The sequence below is a fragment of the Zingiber officinale genome, chromosome 8A (genome assembly GCF_018446385.1).
Source record: "Zingiber officinale cultivar Zhangliang chromosome 8A, Zo_v1.1, whole genome shotgun sequence".
NCBI lineage: Eukaryota > Viridiplantae > Streptophyta > Magnoliopsida > Zingiberales > Zingiberaceae > Zingiber > Zingiber officinale.
The window spans coordinates 25078511-25085335 of NC_056000.1; positions in this window are offsets into that span (position 1 = coordinate 25078511).

Sequence of the window (6825 nt, forward strand, 5' to 3'; positions counted from 1 at the left end):
GGACCAAGTTGCCTTTAATGCTTTTCTTTCTTTGTTTGCTTCTGTTTGAGCGGTCAGAGCTTGCTTGTTGACCCTTAGGTTCATGGTAGCAGGTGACTCCAGTCTTGTCCTTCGTGTGTGTTTGAGTCACCTTTTTCAATTTACATATCTTCCGTACGAGTTTTACCAGTTCGGAAATAGTCTCGTCGTCGTCTTCTGCGTCTGATTCGTCTTTGGACTCGAGTTTGGTTTTATGCTTTGGTTTAGTTTCCCGGGTTCTGCTTGTACCTGCAATTAAGGCAATATCCTTCTCGGTTGGGCATGTATTAGTCTGCTCATGTAATTCAAATTCAGAGAATGATAGATCGATAGAGAGAGATAGAGGGGGGAAGTGAATATCGCTTGTTTTAAAACTCTTTTTATCTTTTAAGATCAGAATTAAGCAGCGGAAAATAATGAGAGAGACAAAAGCGTTTACTTCGTTCGAAGCCTAGCTCAACTCCTACTCGAAGGTCCGCGGTCCTTAACCGCACCGATAGGCAAACCACTATAACACTTCTTTTCGAAACCTTCGGAAAGAAGTGGATCGTACAGGTACAAAGATGTAAGATAGTAACACTCTACTACTTATAAAATTAAGTGCGGTAAAAATGAAATATACCGACAATAGAAATTTAAAGTCGAAGCTCGGTCGGATGCAGTAGCTTTGCAGGATTGATGAAAATTTGTAGCATGAGCAGCTTGCAGAGGGAAACTTGAATGGATCAGAAAGTTATTCTCGCCTCAGACTTCGAGCCATGTTTTATAGGTGTACTGAAGATTCGGTCGACCGAGCCCGCTCCCTTCCTTCTTGGCTGGAGTCTGACGCGGGCTCAATCTTCTGCATTAACTGCCTTTTAATGGTTCGGTCGATCGAATCAACTTTTCGATCGATCGAACAAGCTTTTTCCTTGTTCGTTGAAATCTGCCGAGATCTTTATTTATTGCACCATTAATGCTGATAGGATCGGTCGACCGATCTCTGGATTCAGTCGACCAATCAGTTTCTTTTTCCTTTGCTGCTGATCGGTGCTAATGAACTGGCAGTGCTGAGTCATTAAGGTGCGGTCGACCGATCTTACTTTTCGGTCGACCGATCATGCTTTGATCGGACTCTGGTTTGATCTGTTCTGTGCTTATTACTGCATTGAGTTGACCTAGTTCGGTTGACCGATCCTCTGGTTCGATCGACCGATAAAGTCTGACCTGCAAAACAGTGTTAGCCAAAATATCCTGCAAAACAGAGATTAGCACAGTAATAAAATGCATGAGTAATATAAAGACAGTAGGACTGTCTTGATTTCAACTTGGAAATCTTCCCGGTTTCTTCAGTTGGATTAGCGACTTAAGGTTGTTCCCTTCGGGAACCCGACCTCACTGTCGCTCCTCCAGTTGTTTACCTCAACCTACCTGCCAAACTTAGATCCTCCAGATCTAGTTCGGACTTTTCACTTAGCCTTGATCGGCTCCCCAGGACTTTTCTCTTGATCTTCGGTCCTCCAAACCTCACGATCGTACCGCCAAGAATCAGGTCCCCTCGACCCACTTGGACTTGCACCTGGGTTCCACGATCTGCTAAGATTTCACCTGCCTAGCCTCCAACTAGGTCTTTCCCGATTGAGTAAACATCCTGCACACTCAGTCAACTTGTTAGATCACAACAAGACTTAACTTGAACCTTTGACAACATCAAAACTCAGGTTTGATTCTGGTGCAGCTTACACAAATAGATAACAGTTCATCTAATTTAATTAAAGATAAGTCCTTGGATATTTTGTAAGCATCAACTATGGATGCCCACAAAGTGTTCCTCGGAAAAGCGTTAAGCGCATACCTTATGACGTCGCGATTTTCTATTCTCTGGCCAATTGCATGGAGGTCGTTAAGAAGGTCCTGGATGCGTGCATGGAGCTGGCTCGCCGTCTCACTTTCCTGTATTTTTGATGTTATATAATTTATTTAAAATTAAGTTGTGTTTGCTTACCTTAGCATCGGGAGTGCTCTCATGCAGGTCGATCAGCTTTTCCCATAGCTCTTTGGTGCTTGAGAAGGATCTTACTCTGTTGAGTTCCTCCTTTGTCAGCTCACATTGTAGCATGCAGGTTGCTTTGACATTGGCTTCAACCTTCTTCTTTATGCTGGTGTCCCGGTTGATGCATGAAACTAGTTCTCCGGTCGTCACGTGGAAGCTCGAGACTGGTCTGGATAATGATCCACATCTCGACTTGCGTCTTGAGGTGGTATTCCATCCGGTTCTTCCAATAGCCAATATCGTCTCCAGTGAAGAGCGGGGGGCGGGTTGTACTGTAGCCTTCTTGGAGAGTCATGAACGTAGAATCTCGCACATAAAAAAAATAGAAAGAATGTCCCAGGACTTAATCTTGGATTAGTAGTGCGGGATGTATAATAAAGAAAAAGCGAACTCGAGTAGTGTTGCACCAACTTCGAGCAAAAATCGATTCGAACAAAAAAAATAGATTGGAGTGTAGCAATTGTGCTAATCCCAATCGACTCCGAAAAATTTAAAAGACACCATGGAAAATTACTTGATTAGTGGTTGCACTAAATTGAAGCTACCCCACTCTGATACCAATTATTGGATCAAGACCGCGCTAGAGAGGGGGTGAATAGCGCTCATGACTTTCACGCGTTACGTAATCGATAATTAAACAGTAAAGCAGCAATGAAATAAAGACAAGACACAAGCACAAGGGACACCAAGATTTACTTGGTTCAGAGTCTTGGGCGACTCCTACTCCAAGGCCCGCGATTGTTGATCGCTTTCTGTGGGCAACAACTATAATCTCGAAAATCTTTTACAAGCAAGTATAATTACAATAGTAAAAGTATACCAACGACACGAAAAATGGAAGATTCTGAGATCCGGGTCGTCGGCGTCAAGTCGTAGCTTCGTCAGAACTTCTCGTTAGCAGCTCGTTACAGAAAGATCGCTTGTCAATTGATGCCTTTAGCTACTGGTCGAAGAAGCCTTAAATAGGTTGTTGCAGGTGCCTCCATGGGGCATGGAGGCACCTCAAACACAAAAGTCTATCCCTCTTCCTGCACTTCGATAAGCCTTCGCTACCTGCTGCTTATCCAGACTGGAGGCACCTCAATCAACCATCTGAGGTGCCTTACAGGCAGTGCCCAAGGCGCCTCAGACTCCCTTGAGGTGCCTCCAGCTCCACTTCACAGTCTGCTTACCCCTTTGCACCTGAGGCGCCTCCAAGCTCTATGGAGGTGCCTCGGATACTGTTCATCCAAGGGAAAACCTTGTTCTTTTGTACCTGCAATACATGTTATCCCCAAAACACAAACATATCCTGCAAAATAAAGTTAGCACATATAAATTTATTAAATGAATTGTTCGACAATCTCCAGACTGTCCAGTTCTGACTTCGGATTTTCCACCGGAAACCCTACGTAGAACCGACGCCTACTGTTCCCTCTTCCGGGGAACGCGCCCTTACCTACTCCACTTAGGAGAGTTTACCTTTTGCCAGTTCGGTTCTCCAGACCGACTGGACTTTTGCTCGACGCTCGAGTCTTCTGATCTTCATGCTGGACGTCCGGTCCACGACCCGTCCAGTCTTCCACCCGGTTTGCGACACCAGGATTTCAACCTAGGGTTACCGTCCCCTAGGATTTTTGCCCGAAGACCTCGACCCACCAAGACTTTCCGCATAGGGTTACCACCCCCTATGACCTAAGGTTACCGCCTCCTAGGGTTTTCCACTTGCCAAACTGCAGTTAGGACTTTTACCTAAGTACACTTAGGACTTTTCCTGCAATGCTCATTCAACATATTAGTAAACAAAACACTTTAAGTTTAAACCTTTTGACATAATCAAAACATAGGTTCGATCGTCGGATGATTTCCGCACCAACAGAGGAATGAATGGATTATGATAGTATCCCAAGGGGAAGTTGAACCTAGTAGGCAACTGGCAGAATAGGGCGTTGGGCCCTTAAGAGCATGTTCTGATCGGCACTAGCTAGATCGAGAAGTGTTGGGAAGCAGAGCCTATGAGAGTATGTCCGATCGGCTTTAGCCGATCGAGATGTCAGGGTGAGCAAAGTCCCTTAATTATCCGGCCAAGTGAGACGCTGAGCCCTTAAAAGTATGTCCAATCGACCTTGGGTGATCGGGATGTCAGGGTGAGCAAAAGGCTCATAAGTATTCAACTGAGTGGGGAGCTGAGCCCTTGAGAGTATGTCTTATCGGCCTTAGTCAATCGGGATGTAAAGGGGAGCAGAGTCTCATAAGTATCCGACCGAGTGGAGAGTTGAGCCCTTGAGAGTGGGTCCGATCGACCTTAGGTGATCGACATGGGGGAATTCCCACCGAACAAGTCCCTCAGTCCTGATACAACCTTGGACTTTTGACTGCCACCTACTTCAGTCTATTGACCTCCCAACCTTGCTTGGGGGCCCTTCTTCATTCACCGTATCAGCGGCCTATAGAGATGCATCTATTGTGGAGGTCAGCTACAGTAGTCTTCAATAGGAACACTTTCCTAATTTATTTCGATGATCGGTAAGAAACTTTTATATGGTTGGATCGATGACTTCCAGGATTAGTCGGTTCAAAGCGATTGATTACATGTGGCTTTCAACACGAGGACTTTTTCAGATTTATTCTAATGACCAATGAAAAACTTCTGTAGAACCAGATAAATTATCTCCAAAATTAATCGATTCTAGACATCTTTATTATAAGAAAAAAATACAACACGAACACAGACAAAGTGCCAAGAACCTCAAGAAAATCCCCTAAGTAATGGTATAAATATCAAAGTTGTACCAAACATTCGGAAAGAAATATAATTAAAAAATTTATGTTTGATTTGAAATCCAAATTTAAACAAAATGTTAGTCCATTACATAAGTATATAAATTAGTCTTTTCTTTATAAGGTTTTTAAGATAAGTGATCAATCAATAATTTTAGTACGATGTTCAAAAAAAAGTATGATGTTTACAGATAGAGTTTGCTTAAAGTAACGTCTCACTTAAGTTCTGCCTTTCAAGTATAAAATTATACCCTGATAGCTAATAATACTACATGAAGTTTATGCTCTAATTCTGACTCGCTTCCACTTCAGTTTTTACACTGAGCTGTCTTGTAGTAGCACACTGCACACGCAGCCACCTCTTTTGCCACTTCTTATGCTCGTGCACGTCAGATATCCCTTATTCAAGGGATATAATATTATAACATTACCAAATAACTTTTAAATTCTAAATATTAAAATATTGAAGCGGTGTGTTTGGTACGTGCGTTTTTCATTTTTATTTTCTGAAAAATACGTATTTTCTAAAAAATGATGTTTGGTTTGCGTTTTTCATGTCTGTTTTCTAACAAAATAGATAACGTTTTCTAAAAGAAATAGAAAATGACAAAAAGTCATTTTCTGTTTTCTAAAAAACACATATTTTTTCAAAAAATGAAAATGAAAAACACACATACCAAATGCACCCTAAATTTTTAACTCTAAACACTACAAGAATTAATTTTTCAATTTGTAACCATTTTTTAATAAGTTACTGAATATCTTTAGACTAAACTGTAAATGTTAAAATTTTAAACCCTAAATCTTAAATGTTAAATACTATTATATCTAAATATTCTTTATCAATTCAATAAAAAAAATTAATTTTATAAAAATACTTTAAATGAATCAAAACTATTTTAAAATAATTGTAATATCTACTTAGTTCCACAGTAGTTTATATAATAAGTTCACAGGTAAGAAACGTCGTGGAAACTAATCAATAGCTATTATCTACTGTAGTAATTTTTTTAGAAATATATAATTGGATATATATTTCCATCAGAAAGTTGTGGAGTAAATTTGAAGATGATACTATTAGTACGCAATCCAAGAGGCTGGATTCAAGTTTTTTAATTTGTTTTAATTAATATTTCCTTAAACTTATTATAATCTAACCTCTAACTTTAAAATTTTAAATATATATATATATATATAATATACTTAGTGAATATCTAAAATTTATAATTTTAAACACTATAACTTAAAAAATATATATTAACTCAAATTCATTATAACTTAATTCTTAAATTTTAAAATCTTCAATCCTAAATAGATATAATATACTCTAAAATAAAACAAACTTACTGAATGAATGAATCCAAGACGTCTAAACCAGTGTCACTCATAGGCACGCGACAAAAGATCCGCTATATATATATATATATATATATATATATATATATATATATATATATATTTTCAAAATCTGATATCAAGTTAAAAAAATCACGAGCGTTGGTAAAAAACCTCCTCTATACCAATTTTTGGATATACATTGCAAAAATATATAATTTGGATCTGATACCTAAAATATTGCAAAAATAAAAAATATTTCAAATATTTTGTACCAGAAATATTTTTTCCTTCAAATTTGGTACAAAATATTTTTTTGATTTTTGGGGCAGGTTTTGATGCCAAATATTGCAAAAAAACACAAATATTGGTATCAGAGTAAAAATTATATATATATATATATATATCCTATTAGATGAGATTATTTATAGGAGTTTCGTATTCAGGCATCCAACCACTAGTGACTGAGCATTAAGTAGAGGTGTTTTTTTTTTTAACAAAAAGTCATCATGAATAGATTTCGAGTACTCTATACGGTCATATGTAAAAAAATAAATTATAAAATTGAACAAATATTTTTCACCGTTTTAATTAGAAATTGACATTTATCTATTTCTTTAAATCTAACACGTAATCAACTCGGCTTGGCTATGCCACGGGGAGAGGTGTCCTTTTGAACA